Here is a 26,231-nt window from a genome sequence, read left to right as displayed (position 1 = left end):
GGCAGCGACTCCCGACCGCCTGCGGGACCAAGTCAGGCCCCGCTGCAGGGTGCAAAGACCCAGTGCCAAACACACACCCTGGGTGCACCCTGAGCCACCCCTCCTCACTCGCCACGTGCAGAATGTTGTCAAGTAGTCTCAGTGATAAAAACACTGTCTACAGAATAAATACTATCTGCCGTCCCAGAATCTCCCAGTCAGGGTTTCTCGGAGGGTGTGTGGCTTGAATATTCCCACTGGAGTCCCCACTTCCATATTCTGCTCTGGGATTCTGGGACTGAGATCTGCAAACCTTTCCCAGATCCCGCCAGCAGGGAGGTTCCGGCAGGTTCTGCCAAACAGCAGCACTGGCAGAGACCTGGAAGGTGGGAGAGAAGGCGGCCACCCTCCCTTCTAGCACCCTACCGGCTCCAGCTTCTGCCAGGTCTCATGTCACCGCTGCAGCCCGGCCTTGGGGCTCAAGACCTCCAAGTCACACTCCCCGCCCTCTGGGCCTGTGTGCCTACCGGGGAGTGCCGTCCTCTGAGCTCTGCCACGCTGGGAGCCCAATCCCCCTCCTCCTGCCGGGTCTCAGGGCAGCTGCTGCCTCTCTCGGTTCTGATATCAGGGCTGCCTGTTGCCCTGGGATGAATGCCCCCAAAACGCCCACACTCCAGTCCCCACAACCTGTCAGCAAACACTGTCCCACGGAAAAATGGACTTTCAACTACCTGAGGAAATGGTAATTTCCATCCCTTGCATATAAGTGTATTTTTTGGTCAAAAAGTAAGGAATCGTTGTTGTCTTTTTTGTTTATTTGTGTTTTTTGGAGACAGGGTCTCACTCTGTCACCCAGGCTGGAGTGCAGTGGCACAATCATGGCTCACTGCAGCCTCCACCTCCCAGGAGCAAACGATCCTCCCACCTCAGCCTCCTGAGTAGCTGGGAATACAGGCGTGTGCCACCACGCCTGGCTAATTTTTGTTTGTTTTTTTTTTTCCAGAGATTGGGTTTCACCATGTTGCCCAGGCTGGTCTGGAACTCCTGGGCTCAAGTGATCCTCCCACCTCAGCCTCCCAAAGTGCTGGGATTATAGGCGTGAGCCACCGCACCTGGACAAGCCATTGTTCTCTAATAGATTTTAATCCTGCAGATTTCTCGTACGCAGTAAAAAATAGTTAACTTTTATAAGAGTTAGTTTTTTTAATAGAAAGGCATAATTGGATTTAATGTTTTAATCTGATGTTTGAATCTCAGATCTACAAAATATCTGATAAAGGAATACAATCTGCAAAACTTAATATGTAGTCACACAAAATTAAGTCTGAAAACAATAATAGATTGTTTACACTCTCTCCTTGGCTGTAAAGAGTTTCCTTTGATTAATCCTATTCTTTCTTCTGTAACAATTGTTATTTCTCATAGGATTTATTTTTCTCATTTCATTGTGACTGCAGTTGTCAACTTTATCTTTTCTATTAACTTTTTGTGTCTCCCTGAAGCTTAATTTTTATACATCATTTCGTTTTTCTGTTAAAAGCAAGCAGGATTATGAGCAATAAATTTCATGCCTTGGCATTAGACACCATTACTGCTGTCTTAGTGCTTCCGTTTTTTCCTGGGTTAGCACAAAGCAGGCAGTATTCCTTAGGGAACCACGAGGAGCCAGGCAGAGGAGCAGCCTGGAAGCCCAGCTGGGCTGCGGGCACAGAGGGTCCCTCCCTCCAGAGGCCCCTCCTGTGGCCGGCCCTCCTGAGCAAGTGTCTCAGGCATGAGGACCTCGCTCCCGCTGGCTGGCACTCACCCCTCTCGCCATCCCTCCCCTTCCCTCACTGGTGCACCTGCAATCAGCACTCCCGAGGCCCGTGCATGACAGGCGAGGCCTGGGTCTATGTCCTGAGAACACCAAGGGAACAAGCAAGGCCGAGCACTGCCCTCCTGGAGCTGACACACTGCTGTGTGCATGTGTGTACATGTGTGTGCATGCATACATGTGTGCTACTGCCTGTGTGTACATATGTGTTTTAGACCATAAACCTCCAATGGCAGAAGTTGCTATAGAAAAGAACAGTTCTTTCATAAAAACCATTACATATTACATGGTTTTGTAACTTGCCCATTTAACTCCATAGATATCAACGATTCTCACTGGACTACAGTCACCAAACAACTTGAGTTCTCCTCACATCTGCCCCAGCAAACCTACTCCACTCTCTCTTCACTGAAAACTTGGCCAGCCTCAGACATTTTTCATCATATTCAAAATATTGGCCAGGCACAGTGGCTCACACCTGCAATCCCAACCTTTTGGGAGGCCAAGACAGGCAGATCACTTGAGTCCAGGAGTTCGAGACCAGCCTGGGTGGCATAGCAAAACCTCACCTCTATCAAAAAAATTTTTTTAATTAGCTGGGCATGGTGTCAGGCATTGGTGGTTCCAGCTACTCAAGAGGCTGAGGGGAGAGGATCGCTTGAAGGAGGTTGAGGCTGCAGTGAGCTATGATCGCGCTAATGCACTCTAGTCCCAGCTTGGGCAACAGACCAAGATCCAATCTCAAAATAATAAGATAAATAATCCCCAAGAAGTTGCAGCTCCATAAGAAACACGTGACACAGCTCAGACGGCACTTTGGCCAGAGGGTCATGGGGCCTATGCACACCCAGCTGCCAGGCATGACCGGGACACCATCTGCCCAAAACCATGGATGGCCGGGCTCCCAAGTTACCAAGGAGACACGTGGCCTCTCAACCTGCAAGTGAGGTGGCAAAGTCTGGCTTTGCAAAGGCCAGAGAAATGGAGGCTGTGCCCTTCCAGGGTCGCCCGAGCTGGGGCTCTGGATCCCCGTGGGCACTTGAGAGGTCAGTGGCAGCAGGAGGGTGTGGTCCCTGTCCCAACCGGCCTCCACCACAGCAGACACACCCTCTCCCTGAGGCTTACAGGCCTGCTACGAAGAGGGCGTCAGGGAGGCCGGTGGGGGGTTCCATTCCGGCTCCCCAACCTCAACACTCCTGCCTCCTCCCCACCTTGCTGGCTGGGTCCCTGTATGGTCAGGACGTTCCTATCCCCTCTTTCCTGGGCCACACCCGCAGCCTCTTGCTGTTGATCGGGGGCCCCAACGCATCAGGCTGCCCTCGAGGCCCATCCACGTGGCTCCAACTCCATTGCCGTATATGGAAGGCGTCTACACAGGAGGCTCAGGCCCTTGTCGTGCCAAGTGGTGACCACTCAGGGCCCCGTTATCCTCCTTCCCCTCTCCAGGGGTCCCTGGTGACCATCTCCACAAAACCTCCACGCCGCGGAGTGCTGGACCAAGAGAGCACTGCAGAGTCGATTTTTGCTCCCTGGGTCCCCAACATTGCTGCAATGTCTTCGTGTCTGTGTCGCTGGGAGCCCTCCCGTCCACATCTGCCCCGAGGCTGCTGGGGTTCTGACCAAAACCATGGCGTGGTCTCATTCCATAGCCTTCGACGTTGTTAAACATTCTTCTACAACACGGTGAGAATAGTTTAACAAGTTCCCAACACCGAAAACAGTGCAGTGATTTGGTTCAATCTGAGCATACGTTCTGGACTATTTTGGGGGCAAATTCCCAGATGGGGAATTGCAGGTCAGTGGGAATGAAAGACAGCCCTGTCTTCCTTCTCACCAGATCGCTCACCTGAGCTGCTGCAGTGCACGGCGTCATCAGCCCTGTTTCCTCAGTCCCGGGACAAAGGGTCATTTATTTGTTTGGTTGGTTTAAAGTCTATCAGGTTGACAGATGGACAATTCTTACAAAGGTTGGTGACTCTTTTGGGGTAAGGAGTGGCTAAAGGCGGAGCAGATCAGAAGCTGGCACGCTGTCATCGAATGGAGAAGGAGGGAGGGGTGGAGAACACTTTTCCCTCCTGGCATCTCAGGGGACCCTGCAGCCAGGTCACCCTCAGCAGAGCGAAGCCAGGCATGCACTCCAGGAAAGGAGTTTCTGCCAGCACCACCACTCATGCCTGTAATCCCAGCACGTTGGGAGGCCAAGGCGGGAAGATGGCTTGAGCCCGGGAGTTTGAGACCAGCCCGGGCAACATGGTGAAACCCCATCTCTACAAAAAATTGTAAAAGTATACAGACCTGGTAGTGCATGCCTGTGGTCCCAACTACTTGGGAGGCTGAGGTGAGAGGATCGCTTGAGCCCAGGAGGTTGAGGCTGCAAGGAGCTGCAATTGTCCCTCTGCACTCCAGCCTGGGTGACAGAGCAAGACCCTGTCTCAAGAAATTAAAAAATTTAAAAAAAAAACAACAGAATTTCTCCCATCACCGTGACACTGCATGCAGCAACTTTCATCCTTCATTTTCGGCTTGGGAGTCAGCGGTCCTTGGTGCTGGGCCAAGTTCTGCACAACAACTCTGGTTTCAATCTCGCAATATCCAAGTGCTTCGTAATTTCAGACGTGGTACATATTGCCCCAAAATGAATGATTTTATCACAGCAGTTGTCCGACTTATTGTTTACCACGTTTATTTCCTGCAATCCATTTTTCTCTCTTATTTCAATAAAACAGCATTCGTTATTGTCATAAATTCCAGGCTCTAATATTTCTGGAACAAGGTATATTGAATACTGAAACACTATTCACTATGAAAATCAAAATATAATGCCCTCCACTGATATCCAATCAATAGTTTCAACGAGATAAAAATGCTTTACTTTTAAGTAATCTGAAGGTGCTTACTAGTTGGGATTTTTTTGCTAGCATTGGCTACTGAATTCAGTGAAAATGCCCACAAGCTGTAATGAAATTTGCTTATTGGCCTTGATTAAAAGTGAATGGACTTTGAAGTCTTATAAGCAAAACACCATAGTTGCTACATGGACATTGAGGTTGACAACATTTAAGTGAAGAAGAAAAAAGGTGGGCTCTTCATAGGGCATATTGGAGAGGGAAAGTGTTCAATCAAAAGTATTTGCCATGAGTTTAATTATAATCAACTACTCAGTTGTTTCATATCACAAAGTCTTCAGGTTGACAAATCAACAAATATGACTAAGCAGTATTCTTGGCAATGTCCTCCTTCTTGGAAGATGTGGTGACTACTGGGTTGTTCAGCCTCTGCCTACAAGTTCCAGCACAAACCCCGAAAGCCCCTGAGCTGCCAACCTGCACCCACACACATTCCGGAACAGACAGCCTGCGCCCACACATGTTCCTGAACAGTCAGCCTGTGCAACACACGTTCCTGAACAGCCAGCCTGTGCCCACACACATTCCTGAACAGCCAGCCTGTGCCCACACACATTCCTGAACAGCCAGCCTGTGCCCACACACATTCCTGAACAGCCAGCCTGTGCCCACACACATTCCTGAACAGCCAGCCTATGCCCACAGCAGCCTGTGCCCACACACATTCTATGAGCTCCTGAGACACCCAGGGCATGCTGTTGGTTTGAAGTTATGCTTTTAAAAACTCCTAGCTCCATTTTGATTTTGCAAATAGAAAAAAAAAGTTTAAATACTTGCATTAAAATGTAATTTTTGAAAGTTCTGCTTATCTTTTTTTTTTTTTTTTTTTTTGAGATGGAATCTCACTCTGTCACCCAGGCTGGAGTGCAGTGGCACGATCTCAGCTCACTGCAACCTCTGCCTCCCAGGTTCAAGCAATTCTCCTGCCTCAGCCTCCCAAGTAGCTGGGATTACAGGTGCCCGCCACCATGCCTGGCTAATTTTTTGTATTTTTATTGGAGATGGGGTTTCACCATATTGGCCAGGCTGGTCTCTATCTCCTGACCTCAAGTGATCTGCCCGCCTCAGCCTCCCAAAGTCCTGGGATTACAGGCATGAGCTGGAGATCCAGGAGAGCCAGCCAGGCGGCACCCAAGGCAGAAGGCTAGGCCTGTTATAACCTAGCTCAGACGTGGACTCCATCACTTGCCATTTTCTATTCACTGCAAGTGAGTCATCAGGTGCAGCCCCCCACTCAAAAGAGGACTGAAGAAGGGCGTGAAATCGGGAGTTCACATCACTGGAGGATGTCTTAGAAGCTGACTACCACACACAGGTACGTTTTAAAATAAGCTTGTTGATTTCCAAGAAAAGAAACTAAGGAGGATATTGATTACAGTTGCATTAAATTTATAACCAGTTTGGGGAAAATTGATGTTTCAAAAATATTAGTCTTTTTTATTTAGGTTTTCTTTAATTTCCTTCAGTGAATATATGCAGTTTTCAGAGTAGAGGATGTGCAAATGTTGCTGTACTTTTTTTTTTTTTTTGCACTATTGGAAAAGTTACTACATTTTTTATCACATTGTCTACTTGGTGCTGGTATATAGGGGTACAATTGAATTTTAATTATTGATCTACAGATCAATTCTTACTAATTTTAAGACTTTTTGAACGGACTCTTTTTTTCTATATATACAATCATCAGTGAAAAATGAGTTTTATTTCTTTTCTTCAAATCCCCTGCATTTTTTTCCCTATGGGACTATTACGTAGACATGATGGTAGCATTTACACATTCACTATTAAATGCAAAGTTTGCTGCAGGGCATTCACATGTACTCTTTATCAAATTAAGGAAGTTTCCTTTTATTGCTAGAGTTTGTTAAAGGTTTTGATAATGAAAGGCATCAGTATTTCATCAATGCTCTTTCTTCATCTATTGAGAGAAAGGTTTTTCTTCTTCATTGTAATAATATGGTAAATAGCATTGACTTCTTTAGTGCAAAACCATCATTGAATTCCTGCAGTACACCCCCATGGCATCATGATGTGCCAGTTTTTGTATATAATTTTGCTGATATTTTGTTCAGGATTTTTTTTCATTTATGATAATGAAAGAGATTGGTTTGGAATTTTTCTTTATTTAAAAGTCCTATAAGTGAGGCTGGGTGCAGTGGCTCACGCCTGTAATCCCTACACTTTGGTTGGCTGAGGTGGGCAGATCACTTGAGGTCAGGAGTTCGAGACCAACCTGGCCAACATGGTGAAACCCCATCTCTACTAAAAATATCAAAATTAGTCAGGCATGGTGGAAGGCACCTGTAGTCCCAGCTACTTGGGGGGCTGAGGCACGAGAATCATGTGAACCTGGGAGGTGGAGGTTGCAGTGAGCCAAAATTGCACCACTGCACTCCAGCCTGGGCAACAGAGTGAGACTCTGTCTAAAAAAAAAAAAAAAAAAAAAAAGTCCCGTAAGTGAAGTTGAAATGAAAAAAAAAAAAGTCCAAAAGATCAATGAAACCAAAAGCTGGTTTTTTGGAAACATAAAACTGACAAACCTCTCACCAGACTAAGAAAAAAAGAAAGAAGACCTAAATAAATACAATCAGAGATGAAAATGGAGACATTATAACTGATACTACAGAAATTCAAAGTATCTTTAAAGACAATGGCAACTATGTGCCAATAAATTGGAAAACCTAGAAGTGGATAAATTCCTAGACACACACAACCTACCAAGGTTGAACCATGAAGAATTCCAAAACCTGAATGGACCAATTGCAAGTAATGAGATCAAAGCAGTAATAAAAAGTCTCCCAGCAAAGAAAATCTGGGGATCCAATGGCTTTACTGCTGAATTTTACCAAACATTTAAAGAAGAACTAACACTATTCCTCCTCCATCTATTCCAGAAATTATGAAGGAGAGAGCACTTCTAAACTCATCCTATGAGGCCAGTATTATCCTGATGCCAAAATCAGACAAAGACATATCAAAAAATGAAAACTGCAGGCCAAAATCCCTGATGAACATTAACGCAAAATTCCTCAACAGAATACTAGCAAGCCAAAATCAACAACACATCAAAAAGATCATTCATCATGACCAAGTGGGATTTATCCCAGGGGTGCAAGGATGGTTCAACATATGCAAATCAATTAGTGTGATACATCATATCAACAGAATGAAGGACAAAAACCATAGGATCATTTCAATTGATGATGAAAAAGCATTTGATAAAATTCAACATCCCTTTGTGATTAAAAAAAAAAAAAAACCATTAAAAATTAGGTATACCTTAACACAATAAAAGCCATAGTCGACAGACCCACAGCTAGTAGCATATTTGATATGATCTGGCTGTGTCCCCACCCAAATCTCATCTTCAATTGTAATCCAAATTATAATCCCCATGGGTTGGGGGAGGGACCTCATGGGAGATGATTAGATCATTGGGGTGGTTCCCCCATGTTGTTCTCATAATAGTGAGTTCTCACGAGAGTTGATGGTTTTATAAGCAACTTTTCCATGCTTCACTCTCACTTCTCCTTCTCCTTCCTGCCATCATGTGAAGAAGGACATGTTTGCTTCCCCTTCCGCCATTATTGTAAGTTTCCTGAGGCCTCCCCAGCCATGCGGAACTGTGAGTCAATTAAACCTCTTTCCTTTATAAATTACCCAGTCTTAGGGAGTTCTTTACAGCAGTGTGAGAATGGACTAATATAATACTGGAAAGGGAAAAACTTTCCTCTAAGATCTGGAACAAGACAAGGATGCCCACTGTTATTCAAAATAGTACTAGAAGTCCTAGCTAGAGCAATCAGACAAGAGAAAGAAATAAAGGGCATCCAAATTAGAAAGGAAGAAGTCAAATTATATTTGTTTGCAGAGATAAGACACTATATTTGTAAAAACCCAAAGACTCCACCAAAAAAAACTATTAAAACTGATAAATTCAGTAAAGTTGTAGGATACAAAAGCAACACACAAAAATCAGTAGCATTCGTATATGCCAAAAGTGAACAATCTGAAAAAGAAATCAAGAAAGTAATCCCATTTGCAATAGCTACAAATAAAATTAAATACCTAGGAATAAACTTAACTGAAGAAATGAAAGATCTCTACAATGAAAACTATGAAACAATGATGCAAGAAATTGAAGAGGACACCAAAGAATTGAAAGATATTCCATGTTCACAAATTGGAGGAATCAATATTGCTAAAATGTCCATACTATCCAAAGCAATCTACAGACTCAATGCAACCTCTATCAAAATACCAATGACATTCTTCACAGAAATAGGAAAACTAATCTTAAAATCAATATGGAACCACAAAAGATTTAGAATAGCCAAAGCCATCCTGAGCAAAAAGAACAAACTGGAAGAATCATATCACCTGACTTTAAATTATACTACTGCGCTATAGTAACCAAAATAGTATGGTACTGGCATAAAAACAGACACACAGACCAATGCAACAGAATAGAGAAGCCAGAAATAAATCCATACATCTACAGTGAACTCATTTTTTATAAAGATGGCAAGAAAATACAGCAGTGAATGGACAGTCTCTTCAATAAATGGTGTTGGAAAAACTAGATATCCACATGCAGAAGAATGAAACTAAACCCCTATCTTACACCATAAACAAAAATTAAATCAAAATGAATTAAAGACTTAAATCTAAGCCCTCAAACTATGAAACTACTAAAATAAAATATTGGGAAACCTCTCCAGGACATTGATCTGTGCTAAGATTTCTTGAGTAATACCCCAAAAGCACAAGCAACCAAAGCAAAACTGGACAAATCGGATCACATCAAGTCAAAAAGCTTCTACATAGCAAAGGAACCAATGACAAAGTGAAGAGACAACCCACAGAATGGGAGAAAATATTTGCAAACTACCTATCTGACAAGCGATTAATAACCAGAATATATAAGGAACTCAAACAACTCAATAGAGAAAAACCTAATAATCCAATTTCAAAATGAACCAAAACTCTGAATAGACATTTCTCAAAAGAACACATACAAATGGCAAACAGGCATATGAAAAGGTGCTCAATATCACTGACCATCAGAGAAATGCAAATCAAAACTACAATGAAATATTATCTCGCTCCAGTTAATATGGCTTTTATCTAGAAGACAGGCAATAACAAATGATTGCAAGGATGTGGAGAAAAGGGAAACTTCGTACATTGTTATGGGAATGTAAAGTATTACAACTGCTATGGAGAATAGTACGGAAGTTCTTCAAAAAGCTAAAAATAGGACTATTGTATGATCCAGCAATCCCACTGCTGGGTATATACCCAAAAGAAAGGAAGTCAGTACATCTAAGAGAGATCTGCACTCCCATGTTTATTGCAACACCATTCACAATAGCCAAGATTTGGAAGCAACCAAAGTGTCTTTCAATAGATGAGTGGATAAAGAAAAGGTGGTGCAGGTACACAATGGAGTACTATGCAGCCATAAAAAAAAATAATGAGGTCCTGTCATTTGCAGCAACATGGATAGAACTGGAGAACATTAGTGAAATAAGCCAGGGACAGAAAGACAAACGGCATGTTCTCATTCATTAGCGGGAGCTAAATATTGAAACAGTTGAACTTATCAAGATAGAGAGTAGAATGATGGTTACCAGTGGCTGTGAAGGGTAGTGGGCAGTGGTGGGGAAAAGATAGTTAATGGAGAGTTAGATAGAATGAATAAGATCTGGTATTCACAACAGGTTGATTACAGTCAACAATATCTTACTGTACATTTGAAAATAACCGGAATGTTTGTAACACAGAAAGGATAAATGTTTGAGGTGATGGATACCCTATTTAGCCCGATGTGATTATTACACATGTATGCCTGTGTCAAAATATCTCACGTATTACATAAATATATATATCTGCTATGTATCCATAAAAATGAAAAATTAAAAAGCAAAAAAATTAAAGTCCTGGCAATAAACATAATATTCAACAGGTATTACCTAGGTGACAAAACAGTCTGTACGCCAGGTCCCCATGACACACAACTTACCTATAAAACAAACCTGCACGTGTGCCCCTGAATCTAAAATAAATAAATAAAAGTCCTTTTCAGAGCGTGGTATCAAGCTTATGCTGGCCTCAAAATTGTGTTGACAGAGATAAGGTCATCAAGATAAGAGCAGACATCACTGAACTAGGAAGGAAATCACTAAACTAGAAGCTGGCATGCAAAAAGAGCAGGTAAGTTCTTTGATTTGTTATTTCACTCCTATGTTTTCTGGTTCGACTTCCTGTTCTTTTTATAGATTCTTAGACAAAAAAAAAAAAAAAAAAAACACTTTTCGGCCTTTCTTCTTATCTAATACATTTAATTAAGGTATAAATTTCCTTTTAAATATGTATTTAGGTGGATTTCAGAGGTCCTATCATTTTATTCAGTTCAAAATATTCTCTATTTTTTATTGTCATTTCTTAATTAAATCACAGTTTCATTAAGTGGGTGATTTCTTGACCCATGAACTACCCGGAAATCTATAGACTGATTTCCAAGCAACTGGAGGTTTTCTTGTTAGTTTTTATAAATTTCTAGTTGAACTACATTGTGTTCAGGAAGTGTACTCTGATTTAAATCACTTGATGATTGTTGAGTCCCTGTGACCAAGTATATGGTTACTTTAGATGAACGTTCCAATTTTCACTTGAAAAGAAAGTGAATTTTTTTCTTTCTTTTCACCAAGAAAGTGAATTCTGCCATTTGTTATTGCTTGTTGTTAAAGTGCTCCATGTGGATTAATCGGGTCAAATGTGCTCAGTCTAGACCTGTTGCTTTTTGATCTACATGTACTATCAGATATCAAGACAGGTGTGTTAAAGTCTGACACTATGATTGTGAATTTGCCTATTTCTATTGTCATTTTTTAGTGTATTTTGTTATCTAGTGCACACAAACAGGAAGTGATATCTCCCTGATGGCTTGACATCTTTTTTAAGTATACAACCTTCTTTTTTAATTCTATCTATGTTAGTACAGCTACAATCTTTTTAAAATGCTGCTATTGAATGCTACAGTCCTTTCCAGACATTTAACCTCCACCTTTTCAGTTCCTCATCTACAGTACTATACCTCTCATAGTTTGTTTTGCTTTTCTATCTACTCTGACAAAGTCCTTTAATTTTGAGGACTTTAGTCAGTTTGCATTTAATATAATTATAAAAATCATGTAATTCATAACTATTATCTCACTATATATTTTCATTTAAATCATCTGTTTTTATTTTCTATCCCCATTCTCTCCCTCTTTTTGATTAACTTAATGTTATTCCATTTTCCCCTTTAGCAATTTTTTATTATAATTATTTTATGAAAATTTAAGTGCTTATCCCAGATATTTAAACACTCATCCTTGACAATTTCCAGTCTAGTTTGAAGTATTACTCCTGCCACTCTCCTGGAGAAGTATGAATCTTAAAACAATTTAACTTCACTTACCTCCACGTTTTTCATTGTTTTTCTCACATATTTTAAACACATTTAACGAAGCTCCACAAAACACTGCTGTTACTGTTTTCTGTGCTGGGTGTTCAGGGAATGTCGAGAGATATTCACGATGAGCCTTCCCTCCCCACCCAGCTCACTCACACCCTCACACTGCTGTGGTTACCCTCGCTCATCAATTTCCTTCCATATGAAGAACGCCCTCTAGGACTTATGTTAGTTCAGCTATGTTGGTGATAAATGTTCGGAGTTTTCTTTTTTCCAACTTTTATTTTAAGTTCAGGGATACATTGCAGGCAGGATCTGCAGGTTTGCTACATAAGTAAACGGGTGCCATGGGGCATTGTTGTACAGATTATTTCATCACCCAGGTATTAAGCCCAGTACCCATTAATTATTTTTCCCCATCCTCTTCCTCCTCCCAGGCTCCACCCTCCAACAGGCCCCAGTGTGTGCTGCTCCCCTCTGTGTCCATGAGTCCTTGTCATTTCGCTCATGTTCTGAGTTTTCTAACACTGGTTCAGCGTTGTTGTTGAAGACCATTTCCCCGGCAGCAGAAGTTCTATGGTGACTGCCTCTCAGCAGCTGGAGGAGGCCATTCCGTGGCCTCTGGTTCCCATGGCTTCTGCTGAAAAGCAACCGTGATGTTGTTGAAGTCATGCATCCCTTTCATCTCCCTCCAGCTCCCTCTAGGTTTCTATCTTTGTTTTTGGCTTGTATCATCTTATGATGGCATGCCTAGGTATGATCTTCTCGCTTTACTTATTCTTCTATTCTTCGTGGGTTTAGAAAGCTTCATACATCTTTCATCTGTTTTGAAAATCCCCAGCCAGTAACTCTTCACTCATTTTCTTTATTTTTTTTTTTTTTGTTATTATTATACTTCAAGTTCTAGGGTACATGTGCACAACATGCCGGTTTGTTACATATGTATACATGTGCCATGTTGGTTTGCTGCACCCAATAACTCGTCATTTACATTAGGTATCTCTCCTAATGCTATCCCTCCCCACTCACCCTACTCCATGACAGGCCCTGGTGTGTGATGTTCCCCTTCCTGTGTCCTAGTGTTCTTATCACTCAGTTCCCACCTATGAGTGAGAACATGCGGTGTTTGGTTTTTTGTCCTTGTGATAGTTTGCTGAGAACAATGGGTTTCCAGCTTCATCCATGTCCCTACAAAGGACAAGAACTCATCCTTTCTTTATGGCTGCATAGTATTCCATGGTGTATATGTGCCACATTTTCTTAATCCAGTCTATCATTGATGGACATTTGGGTTGGTTCCGAGTCTTTGCTATTGTGAATAGTGCCGCAATGAACATACGTGTGCATGTGTCTTTATAGCAGCATGATTTATAATCCTTTGGGTATATACCCAGTAATGGGATGGCTGGGTCAAATGGTAATTCTAGTTCTAGATCCTTGAGGAATCACCACACTGTCTTCCACAATGGTTGAACTAGTTTATACTCCCACCAACAGTGTAAAAGTGCTCCTATTTCTCCACATCCTCTCCAGCACCTGTTGTTTCTTGACTTTTTAATGATTGCCATTCTAACTGGTGTGAGATGGTATCTCATTGTGGTTTTGATTTGCATCTCTCTGATGGCCAGTGATGATGAGCATTTTTTCATGTGTCTGTTGGCTGCACAAATGTCTTCTTTTGAGAAGTGTCTGTTCATATCCTTTGCTCACTTTTTGATGGGGTTGTTTTTTCTTGTAAGTTTGTTTGAGTTCTTTGTAGATTCTGGATATTAGCCCTTTGTCAGATGAGTAGATTGCAAAAATTTTCTCCCATTCTGTAGGTTGTCTGTTAACTCTGATGGTAGTTTCTCTTGCTGTGCAGAAGCTCTTTAGTTTAATTAGATACCATTTGTCAATTTTGGCTTTTGTTGTCATTGCTTTTGGTGTTTTAGACATGAAGTCCTTGCCTACGCCTATGTCCTGAATGGTATTGCCTAGGTTTTCTTCTAGGGTTTTTATAGTTTTAGGTCTAACATTTAAATCTTTAATCCATCTTGAACTAATTTTTGTATAAGGTCTAAGGAAGGGATCCAGTTTCAGCTTTCTACATATTGCTAGCCAGCTTTCCCAACACCATTTATTAAATAGGGAATCCTTTCTCCATTTCTCGTTTTTGTCAGATTTGTCAAAGATCAGATGGTTGTAGATGTGTGGCATTATTTCTGAGGGCTCTGTTCTGTTCCATTGGTCTATATCTCTGTTTTGGTACCAGTACCATGCTGTTTCGGTTACTGTAGTCTTGTAGTATAGTTTGAAGTCAGGTAGCGTGATGCCTCCAGCTTTGTTCTTTTGGCTTAGGATTGTCTTGGCAATGTGGGCTCTTTTTTGGTTCCAAATGAACTTTAAAGTAGTTTTTTCCAGTTCTGTGAAGAAAGTCATTGGTAGCTTGATGGAGATGACATTGAATCTATAAATTACCTTGGGCTGTATGGCCATTTTCACAATATTGATTCTTCCTATCCATGAGCACGGAATGTTCCTCCATTTGTTTGTGTCCTCTTTTATTTTGTTAAGCAGTGATTAGTAGTTCTCCTTGAAGAGGTCCTTCACATGCCTTGTAAGCTGGATTCCTAGGTATTTTATTCTCTTTGAAGCAATTGTGAATAGGAGTTCGCTCATTATTTGGCTCTCTGTTTGTCTGTTATTGGTGTATAAGAATGCTTGTGATTTTTGCTCATTGACTTTGTATCCTGAGACTGCTGAAGTTGCTTATTAGCTTAAGGACATTTTGGGTTGAGACGATGGGGTCTGCTAAATATACAATCACATCATCTGCAAACAGGGACAATTTGACTTTGTCTTTTCCTAATTGAATATGCTTTATTTCTTTCTCCTGGCTGATTGCCCTGGCCAGAACTTCCAACACTATGTTGAATAGAAGTGGTGAAAGAGGGCATCCCTATCTTGTGCCAGTTTTCAAAGGGAATGCTTCCAGTTTTTTCCCATTTGGTATGATATTAGCTGTGGGTTTGTCATAAATAGCTCTAATTATTTTGAGATACATCCCATCAATACCTAATTTACTGAGAGTTTTTAGCATGTAGAGCTGTTGAATTTTGTCAAAGGCCTTTTCTGCTTCTATTGAGATAATCATGTGGTTTTTGTTTTTGGTTCTGTTTATATGATGAATTACGTTTATTGATTTGCATATGTTGAACCAGCCTTGCATCCCAGGGATGAAGCCCACTTGATCATGGTGGATAAGCTTTTTCATGTGCTGCTGGATTCAGTTTGCCGGTATTTTATTGACGATTTTTGCATCGATGTTCATCAGGGATATTGGTCTAAAATTCTCTTTTTTTGTTGTGTCTCTGCCAGGCTATGGTATCAGGATGATGCTGGCCTCATAAAATGAGTTAGGGAGGATTCCCTCTTTTCCTATTGATTGGAATAGTTTCAGAAGGAATGGTACCAGCTCCTCCCTCTACCTCTGGTAGAATTCAGCTGTGAATCCATCTGGTCCTGGACTTTTTTTGGTTGGTAGGCTATTAATTATTGCCTCAATTTCAGAGCCTGTTATTGGTCCATTCAGGGATTCAACTTCTTCCTGGTTTAGTCTTGGGAGGGTGTATGTGTCCAGGAATTTATCCATTTCTAGATTTTCTAATTTATTTGCAGAGAGGTGTTTATAGTATTCTCTGATGGTAGTTTGTATTTCTGTGGGATCGGTGGTGATATCCCCTTTATCATTTTTTATTGCATCTATTTGATTATTCTCTCTTTTCTTCTTTTTTTTTTTTTTTTTTATTTTTTTTTTGAGACGGAGTCTCGCTCTGTCGCCCAGGCTGGAGTGCAGTGGCCGGATCTCAGCTCACTGCAAGCTCCGCCTCCTGGGTTCATGCCATTCTCCTGCCTCAGCCTCCCGAATAGCTGAGACTACAGGCGCCCGCCACCTTGCCCGGCTAGCTTTTTGTATTTTTTAGTAGAGACGGGGTTTCACCCTGTTAGCCAGGATGGTCTCGATCTCCTGACCTCGTGATCCGCCCGTCTCGGCCTCCCTCTTTTCTTCTTTATTAGTCTTGCTAGCAGTCTTATCAATTTAGATGATTTTCAAAAAAACAGCTCCTGGATTCATTGATTTTTTGAAGGGTTTTTTGTGTCTGTATCTCCCTCAGTTCTGCTCTGATCTTAGTTATTTCTTGTCTTCTGCTAGCTTTTGAATGTGTTTGCTCTTGCTGCTCTAGTTCTTTTTTTTTTTTTTTTTTTTTCTTTGAGACGGAGTCTTACTCTGTCGCCCAGGCTGGAGTGCCGTGGCCGGATCTCAGCTCACTGCAAGCTCCGCCTCCCGGGTTTACGCCATTCTCCTGCCTCAGCCTCCCGAGTAGCTGGGACTACAGGCGCCCGCCACCTCGCCCGGCTAGTTTTTTGTATTTTTTTAGGAGAGACGGGGTTTCACCATGTTAGCCAGGATGGTCTCGATCTCCTGACCTCATGATCCACCCGTCTCGGCCTCCCAAAGTGCTGGGATTACAGGCTTGAGCCACCACGCCCGGCCTCTCTAGTTCTTTTAATTGTGATGTTAGGGTATCAGTTTTAGATCTTTCCTGCTTTCTCTTGCAGGCATTTAGTGCTATAAATTTCCCTCTACACACTGCTTTAAATTTGTCCCAGAGATTCTGGTATGTTGTGTCTTTGTTTTTATTGGTTTCAAAGAACATCTTTATTTCTGCCTTCATTTCGTTATGTACCCAGTAGTCATTCAGGAGCAGGTTGTTCAGTTTCCACATAGTTGAGCAGTTTTGAGTGAGTTTCTTAATCCTGAGTTCTAGCTTAATTGCACTGTGGTCTGAAAGAAAGTTTGTTATAATTTCTGTTCTTTACATTTGCTGAGTAGTGCTTTACTTCCAACTATGTGGTCAATTTTGGAATTAAGTGCAATGTGGTGCTGAGAAGAATGTATATTCTGTTGATTTGGGGTGGAGCGTTCTGTAGATGTCTATTAGGTCCGCTTGATGCAGAGCTGAGTTCAATTCCTGGATATCCTTTTTAACTTTCTATCTCATTGATCTGTCTAATGTTGACAGTGGGGTGTTAAAGTCTCCCATTATTATTGTATGGGAGTCTAAGTCTCTTTGTAGGTCTCTAAGGACTTGCTTTATGAATCTGGGTATTCCTGTATTGGGTGCATATATGTTTAGGATAGTTAGCTCTTCTTGTTGAATTGATCCCTTTACCATTATGTAATGGCCTTCTTTGTCTCTTTTGATCTTTGTTGGTTTAAAGTCTGTTTTATTGGAGACTAGGATTGCAACCCCTGCCTTTTTTTGTTTTCCATTTGCTTGGTAGATCTTCCTCCATCCCTTTATTTTGAGCCTATGTGTGTCTCTGCACGTGAGATGGGTCTCCTGAATGCAGCACACTGATGGGTCTTGACTCTATCCAATTTGCCAGTCTGTGTCTTTTAATTGGAGAATGTAGCCCATTTACATTTAAGGTTAATATTGTTATGTGTGAATTTGATCCTGTCATTATGATGTTAGCTGGTTATTTTGCTTGTTAGTTCATGCAGTTTCTTCCTAGCATCGACGGTCTTTACAATTTGGCACTTTTTGCAGTGGCTAGTACTGGTTGTTCTTTTCTATGTTTAGTGCTTCCTTCAGGAGCTCTTGTAGGGCAGGCCTGGTGGTATCAAAACCATCCAGCATTTGCTTGTCTGTAAAGGATTTTATTTCTCCTTCACTTATGAAGCTTAGTTTGGCTGGATATGAAATTCTGGGTTGAAAAATTCTTTTCTTTAAGAATGTTGAATATTGGCCCCCACTCTCTTCTGGCTTCTAGAGTTTCTGCTGAGAGATCTGCTGTTAGTCTGATGGGCTTCCCTTTGGGGTAACCTGACCTTTCTCTCTGACTGCCCTTAACATTTTTTCCTTCATTTCAACTTTGGTGAATCTGACTATTGTGTGTCTTGGAGTTGCTCTTCTCAAGGAGTATCTTCTCAAGGAGTATCTTTGTGGTGTTCTCTGTATTTCCTGAATTTGAATGTTGGCCTGCCTTGCTAGGTTGGGGAAGTTCTCCTGGATAATATCCTGCAGAGTGTTTTCCAACTTGGTTCCATTCTCCCCATCACTTTCAGGTACACCAATCAGACGTAGATTTGGCCTTTTCACATGGTCCCATATTTCTTGGAGGCTTTGTTCATTTCTTTATACTCTTTTTTCTCTAAACTTCTCCTCTTGCTTCATTTCATTCATTTGATCTTCAATCACTGATACCCTTTTTTCCAGTTGACTGAATTGGCTACTGAAGCTTGTGCATTCGTCACATAGTTCTTGTGCCATGGTTTTCAGCTCCATCAGGTCCTTTAAGGACTTCTCTATACTGGTTATTCTAGTTAGGCATTCATCTAATCTTTTTTCAAGGTTTTTAGCTTCTTTGCGATGGTTCGAACTTCCTCCTTTAGCTCAGAGAAGTTTGAACATCTGAAGCCTTCTTCTTTCAACTCATCAAAGTCATTCTCCGTCCAGCTTTGTTCCACTGCTGGCAAGGAGCTGCGTTCCTTTGGAGGGGAAGTGGCACTCTGATTTTTAGAATTTTCAGTTTTTCTGCTCTGTTTTTTCCCCATCTTTGTGGTTTTGCCTACCTTTGGTCTTTGACGATGGTGACGTACAGATGGGGTTTTGGCATGGATGTCCTTTCTGTTTGTTAGTTTTCCTTCTGACAGTCAGGACCGTCAGCTGCAGGTCTGTTGGAGTTTGCTGGAGGTCCACTCCAGACCCTGTTTGCCTGGGTATCAGCAATGAAGGCTGTAGAACAGCAAATATTGCTGAACAGTAAATGTTGCTGCCTGATCATTCTTCTGGAAGCTTCATCTCAGAGGGGCACCCAGCCATGTGGGATGCCAGTCTGCCCCTACTGAGGGGTGCCAGTCTGCCCCTACTGAGGGGTGCCTCCCAGTTAGGCTACTCAGGGGTCAGGGACCCACTTGAGAAGGCAGTCTGTCTGTTCTATATATTTTTATCCTGATGTTTTAGTGTTATATTTTTTCTATTGACCTCCTTTCTAATTCATAAAAGCTGTTGTTTTGTGACTATTCTGTGACTTAGTCAATTTAATGGGTTATTAATTTTAGATACTATATTTTTCTATTCTAGACTGTTCAATTGATACTTCATTTTTTTAACTCTTTTCTCCATCTGTTTCCCTAAATGCCTTGGACTTATTGAATCATAATTATTTTAAAACCCTTGTTGGCTGGGCATGGTGGCTCATACCTGCAATTCCAGCACTTTGGGAGACCAAGGCAGGCAGATCACTTGAGGTCAGCAAGACCAGCCTCACCAACATGGCAAAACTCTGTCTCTACTAAAAGTACAAAAATTAGCCGGGAGTGGTGGCATGCACCTGTAATCCCACCTACTCAGGGGGCTGAGGTGGGAGAATCACTTGAACCTGGGAGGCAGAGATTGCAGTGAACTGAGATTGCACCACCACACTCCAGCCTGGGTGACAGAACGAGACTCTGTCTCAAAAAAAAAAAAAAAAAAAAAAACAAAAACAAAAACAAAAAACAAAAAACAAAAACCTTATACCTTGTTCACTGACTCAAATATCTTGATCACCCATGGGTTTATTTCTATCGTCTGTTTTCTTTTGTTTTTCAGTAATCTGATGGTATCTTCCGGTGTGTCTATTAATCTTTGCATATAAAGGACCATCAAGGCTTGAGATGATGTTACCCTCATGCAGGCAGACAGTGGTGGCTGTTCACCTTGTCCCAGTGACTCTGCCCCCTCAGTCTGGGTTGCAGCCTTCATCTACCTTCAGTTCATCCGCCAGTCCTGCAGCTTGGTCCTACATGCTTTCAACTGAAATTCTGTTTTGTTTTGGGATCCCCTTTCCAAGCAGGTCCTAAAGCCATTCCCTGCTTTTCAAGGCTGTCAAAACTCCATGCTGCTTTTCCTCCAGATTTTCAACATCCTACCCTGTGCTGCTCCAGAATTAAATATATATATTTAAACACACACATATTCTGAGGGGAAAATCAGCTGCACGTGAGACTCTCCATGTCTCCATCAAAACTCTAGGCATTTCCTAGCCCCATCCCCTTCCTCCTCCAAAATGGCCTCCTCCTCTTCTTGTTCTTAATGTTCAGTATCTCTTGGATAGCTTCAAATAATGCCTGCATTTTGCCAAGCATTTCTCATCATTCTCAACAGGAGAATGCTTGAGGTGCTTCCAGCTTCACTTTCCCATATGGTGATTTGAAGCACACTTTTTTGGAAAGCTGTAAGATACTTATTTCTGGTTTCTTAATGTTTCTCAAGATCTACCATATGTTCCAAACAGCTGGTCTGTCGACAAACAGCTTTTCTTTAACAACAACAAAAAAAATTATCACATGGTAAGACTGCTAGAAAGAATTCAAACGATGCACTTAAAACCAAGAACTACACACAGACTCAAGTTGATGGTCACCAGCACAACCAGCTACAGAAAGTCAACTGGTCTCCCACATTTCAGATTCACCTCCTGTTTTTTCAGGCCCCAATCCCAACACGCCAACACATATACCTAGCAAAATGCACCCTAGCATGTATAGTTGATCTTAGCTGGTGGTATCATTTAGTCAGACCAAGTGCAATTTGACTGTTAAAGATGGAAACTTTTTCACACAACGTGGCTCATCCCTGAAGGGACCCTGGTTTATTGTGATGCTAGAGGGAAGTCTGCCTGTGTTGGACTTTCTCTGTAGCGTATTTAACGGCAAGTTTATCGATGTGGAATTTTTACCATGTAGGTGACTGCAGATTTTAGAACTAAACCCCACTCCATGTGCAGCCCCTCTCTGTCACCATTGTTAAAATTTCAGATTTTTGGAAAACACAAAATTGAGTCTTTCAGCTGTTAGAAACAGAAATATCTCATATACTCCAGCCATGGTAAGGTGTGATGAGGGTTCAGCATCTCACAGAAAACCAAGTCATTATCACTTAGAATTTAAGCAGCCTCGGGACCCAGGCTCCCTCGTCACACCCCAGCCCCACCCATCTTTCCGGATGGTACATGTCTGTGGTCCCAGCAGAGGCTGAGGTGAGAGGATTACCTGAGCCCTGTAGGTTGAGCTTACAGTGAACTGTGATCACACCACTGCACTCCAGCCTGGGTGACAGAGTGAGAGCCTATCTCAAGAAAAAGAAAGGAAGGAAGGAAGGAAGGAAGAAAGGAAGGAAGGAAGGGAGGAAGGGAGGAAGGGAGGAAGGAAGGGAAGGAAGGGAAGGAAGGGAAGGAAGGGAAGGAAGGGAAGGAAGGGAAGGAAGGGAAGGAAGGGAAGGGAGGAAGGGAAAAGGAAATCAGCATTAGAACACCACAGTAATTATTACTTCTGGCAAGATGTCCTTAGGGCTGCTGGGACTCGTAGGCAGCTGTCTGGGGAGAGGTGGGTACTTGTTTTGTCTAAAAGTAGTTTCCTTAGTATATTTATTAACTACAAAAGAAAAAAATTATAACTCACTGTGGAGCAACCTGCAGATACCTGCTAATCAGGCAGTCAAGGTCAGCACCACCATCAATAAGCCATGCCAATATTAAGCAGGGCTAATACAGTGCATTCACAAAGACATACACCACGTCTGCGGTATCCTCACCCATGCCAGTATTAAGCAGGGCTGATACGGTGCATTCACAAAGACACACACTACATCTGCAGTATCGTCACCCAAAAAAAAAAAAAGCATAGCACCAGACTAATCATGAGAAAGCCTCCCAGGAACCCAAGTTAAGGAACATTCTACAAAATAACCGACCAATGCTCTCCAAACGCATCAGGATCATAGAGACAGGATAGAGGGGGCAGCTGCCACCCGGGAGAGTGGAGGGTCAGAGGATGCAGGACGCAGGACAGCCAATTCCATGCACATCCAGGACACGTCCTCGAGGGGAGGAGCAATGTGGAAAATGAAGCAGAGGCAGGTAAAATCTGTGCTTTAACAGCATTGCACCAGCATTAACTTTCAGTCCGGCACTTACCCAGGTTATGTCAGATGGCAGCCTAGGGATGCTGGTGAGGGGCATGGCCCCGCTCCCTATGCCCAAAATCCCTTCACTTGAAAGGTGGAAAGGCATTGCAGTGTGATGAAACAAAGCATAGAGAGAAATACTCCAAAATATTCACAATAGAAAAGCAATATGTCAAACAGTGGCTGAAGTAGTCAGAATTAAATCATAATACATCTGCCAAAATTGTACAAGTTGTGAAATTTAGAGAATTTTGCAAAACAGGTTACATTGCACAGAATGTTTTCTCTTTGCCTTTTTTTGTTAAGCATCCAGCTGACATGTTTTTGCAAACCACAACCTAAGACCTCCAGAGGAAAATCCACTGGGGCTTTGATGGGCCAATACGTCTTTGTTTTTCTAAAAACAAACACAAATGAGAGGCTAGATTCTCATACCTCTTGATTTTCCTCCAGCCCTAAACACTTTTGAACAGTATTTTCTAAATGTCTGTCAGTGATGAGGGCTGTCTTAGGATCAGAAAATGGGGCCTCAGAAATCCCCGACGAAGTCCCCATCAACACCAGAAGCTGCACGCCCCAGGCCTGTGACCCTCCAGCCACTGTGCAGCCCACACTCACTCCCCATCTGGCTGAGGCCTCCACCCTGCCTGGAACAGCCCCCTCACCTCCACCCTGAGCATCCTTGCTCCTCCTTGGAAAAAGATGCACGTCCTCGGGGTGCCCCAGACAAGGGGACTCCTGCCCCAGATACTGCAGCCTGCCCACTGGGCAACACCACGCCACCTACCACCACAAAACCCCCAACGCAACAAATGAGTAACGTGTTTTGTTCTTTAAAAGAACATTATTACTGTCACCAACTGGGCGTGATGGCTCACACCTGTAATCTCAGCACTTTGGGAGGCCAAAGTGGACAGATAGCTTGAGGTCAAGAGTTCAAGACCAGCCTGGCCAACATGACGAAACCCTGTCTCTACTAAAAATACAAAAATTAGCCAGGCATGGTGGTACGTGCCTGCAATCCCAGCTACTCGGGAGGCTGAGGCAGGAGAATTGCTTGAACATGGGAGGCGAAGGTTGCAGTGAGCTGAGATCGTGTCCGGATCACTATACTCCAGCCTGAGTGACAACAGTGAGACTTTGTCTCTAAAAAAAAACAAACATTACAGTCAAGCACTGCTTAACCATGGGGATATGTCCTAAAAAATGTGTGTTAGGCAATTTTGTTATTGTGAGAACATCAGAGAGTGCACATACACAAACCTAGATGGCACAATCTCCTACACACCTTGGCTGTGTGGTAAAGCCCACTGCTCCTGCACAGCACGTGACTGTGCTGATGGTACCATGATGGCATCTGTGCACAGAAAAGGCAACGCACCACAAACACCACACACACTCCAGACACACCACATACCACACCAGACACCACACCAGACACACCACATACCACACCACACACCCCAGACACATCACACTCCACACCAGACACACCACATACCACACCAGACACACCACATACCACACTCCACACCAGACACACCACACAACACAAACACCAAACACCACACACACTCCAGACACACCACTCCACACCAGACACACACCCCAGAAAAACCACACACCACAAACACCACACACCCTCCAGACACACCACATACCACACCACACACACACCCCACAGACACACCACACACCAGACACACCCCACACCACACCACGCCAGACACACACACCACATCAAACACACACACATCACAGACACACCACACACCACAGCAGACGCTCCATACACCAGACACACCACAGACCACACACCACACCACAAACCACATACCACACCAGACATACCCCACACCCCCCACACCATACACACCACACAGTCATACCCCACAACAAACCACACCAGACACACACTCCAGATATACCACACACATCCCACACCATCCAAACACACACACTTCAGACATACCCACACCTCACAGCAGACAACTCAAGACACACACACCACACAGGATGCACACACCCCAGACACACCACACATACCTACCACCCCACACCAGACACACACCCCACACCAGACACACACCCCACACCAGACACACACCCCACACCAGACACACACCATAGACACACACCCCACAGCACACTAGACACACACACACCTCATACACCACGCACATCAGACACACACCATACACACCCTGCCTCACACAGCCACAGACACTGTGTGTGAGACCCCCTCTTTAACAGGAATTAACTCTCGACTGCTCTGCTATATAGATTTTTTTCTGAAGTGACTTTTGGCCTTTTTCCTACCATTTTAATTAAAATCCGCAGATGTGTTCAGATGAAAACCAAATCTGAGAATTGGCGAGTGAATTCCGGTGGCTGGGTGGGGCCGCGCCTCTCACCTCTGGGTCTCAAGCGCTGGCGGGAACTCGAGTCTGGGCGCGCGTGTTGGTGGAACAGCCGGGCCTTCGCGTTTCCTGCTCCCGCCTGGGCTCCTCAGTGCTCAGCCGCCGCCCTGGCCGCTCAGGGGTTTGTGTCGTGAACCACTCAGAGAACGGCGGGCGGAAGCAGCTTCTTTCTGCGCGGCTTGTGAAACGCGGGAATGAACAGAATGCGCCGCTTCCCCTCAGCAACCGCCAGACACTCAGGAAGCCCCCCGGTGTGGGGGCTCCTACCGCCTCGGGGGTCCCTGCACGGACTGCGGCCGGGAGACCTGAGGCGGCGGAAAGGCCTGGCTGCCCGCGCCTGCTTCGCGCCTTCCCTCCTGACGGGAGCGGGCCCAGCTCCATCCGCCTCAGAGCCTGCAGGCCCGCCCGCCATTCCGCGGCCTCTCTCTGACTGGCGAAAGCTTAGCAGCCTGTCTTCGGATGAATCCTTTAGGTTAGTTTTTAAATGACCGCGTGAATTAACAATGTCAACGCATCTACATAGATGGAGGCGGTCGCGGGACAGGATGCTTTTCAAATCCGCTGTCAGGCTTAGCAGGCCCCGAGTGGGATGCAGGGTGGACGCAGTTCACGGGTGCAAATGTTAGAAACAACGAATAAGACTGACCTTATTCACCTGTTTCTTTCCAAAGCAAACAGCGCCTCTGAAAGTATTATGCGCCAAGGATTCTGCCCACTCACCTACCCCCCAAAAAGAATCACCGTTTCATACTGTTGTAACAGTTATAATCGGTATCTTTATGTTTACAACGCTGAAACGTTTCTTTCACGTGATTTCCAGTGGAAACAGTTCCTGATACAGTGATTTGAAAGTGGGCTTCATCACTGGAAATTAAACCAACTAATCAGGAATGGCATTAAAATGTGTATATGGCACGTCAGGTCCCTTGGCATATAAGGAGGGGGTGGAACATCATTTACTATGGAACACGGGCGGTACTGGCAACGGCGGAAGCATCCGGTTCGTCCTGTGATGGACGTGGGACGAGGACACAGAAGGAGCTGGTGCTGAAACACAGGCCTAGAGGGGGCCGCTAAAGACGCAGCAGGGAAGGAGATATTTTTCCAGAAGAGTGTGGAGCAGGACTCACGACAAAGATGAGAGTCAGCAGCCAATGGAAAAAAGCCACGGTAGCTGAATGAGAAGTACGTGGTTCCTAGAGACTACAGAGAAGTGAGGGTGTTTGGAGATTCACACCCTACCCTGTGAAGACAGGCACCCACAGCCGGCATTGTCACTCAACAGAGCGCTGTCAGGTGCAGCCTTCAAAGAGACTGGCTCCAAATCAGGTGACTCTCATGTTCCTCCTAAAGCCAAAAGGAAATTTTAATGATCAAACCTGCTGATGCCACCTGGAATACAGCTTTAGTTAATGATCATCTGGGCTCTGCTCTGGGAGGAAGGGCGCACTAACAGACACAGCCAGCTGCTTCACTAAGGCCTCCCATCCTACTGAGAGCAACCAGAGGGGAGGCACGGGATTGCACTTACATATGTGTGAGCTGATGCTGGCTCTCACAAGACTGTGAATAATGAGGGGTCCGCTTACATACGTGTTACCTGGTGCTGGGTTCCCACAAGGCCATGAATAATGAGGAGGGGTCCACTTCATATGTGTT

The 26,231-nt window shown here is 43.6% G+C and overlaps 1 long non-coding RNA gene across 1 annotated transcript in view; it reads right to left on the bottom strand.

Moving 5' to 3' along the window:
• LOC135966666 (uncharacterized) overlaps positions 1-25,004 on the bottom strand; it is a 49,635-nt gene extending 24,631 nt beyond the window's left edge. Inside the window, exon 1 of the long non-coding RNA XR_010580207.2 lies at positions 24,567-25,004. This is a non-coding gene — a long non-coding RNA (uncharacterized lncRNA). The remainder of the gene's footprint in view (positions 1-24,566) is intronic.
• Between the last annotated feature and the right edge of the window lie 1,227 nt (positions 25,005-26,231).

Source organism: Macaca fascicularis, chromosome 12 (assembly GCF_037993035.2).
Source record: "Macaca fascicularis isolate 582-1 chromosome 12, T2T-MFA8v1.1".
NCBI lineage: Eukaryota > Metazoa > Chordata > Mammalia > Primates > Cercopithecidae > Macaca > Macaca fascicularis.
This window is presented reverse-complemented; position numbering and strand designations above follow the sequence as displayed.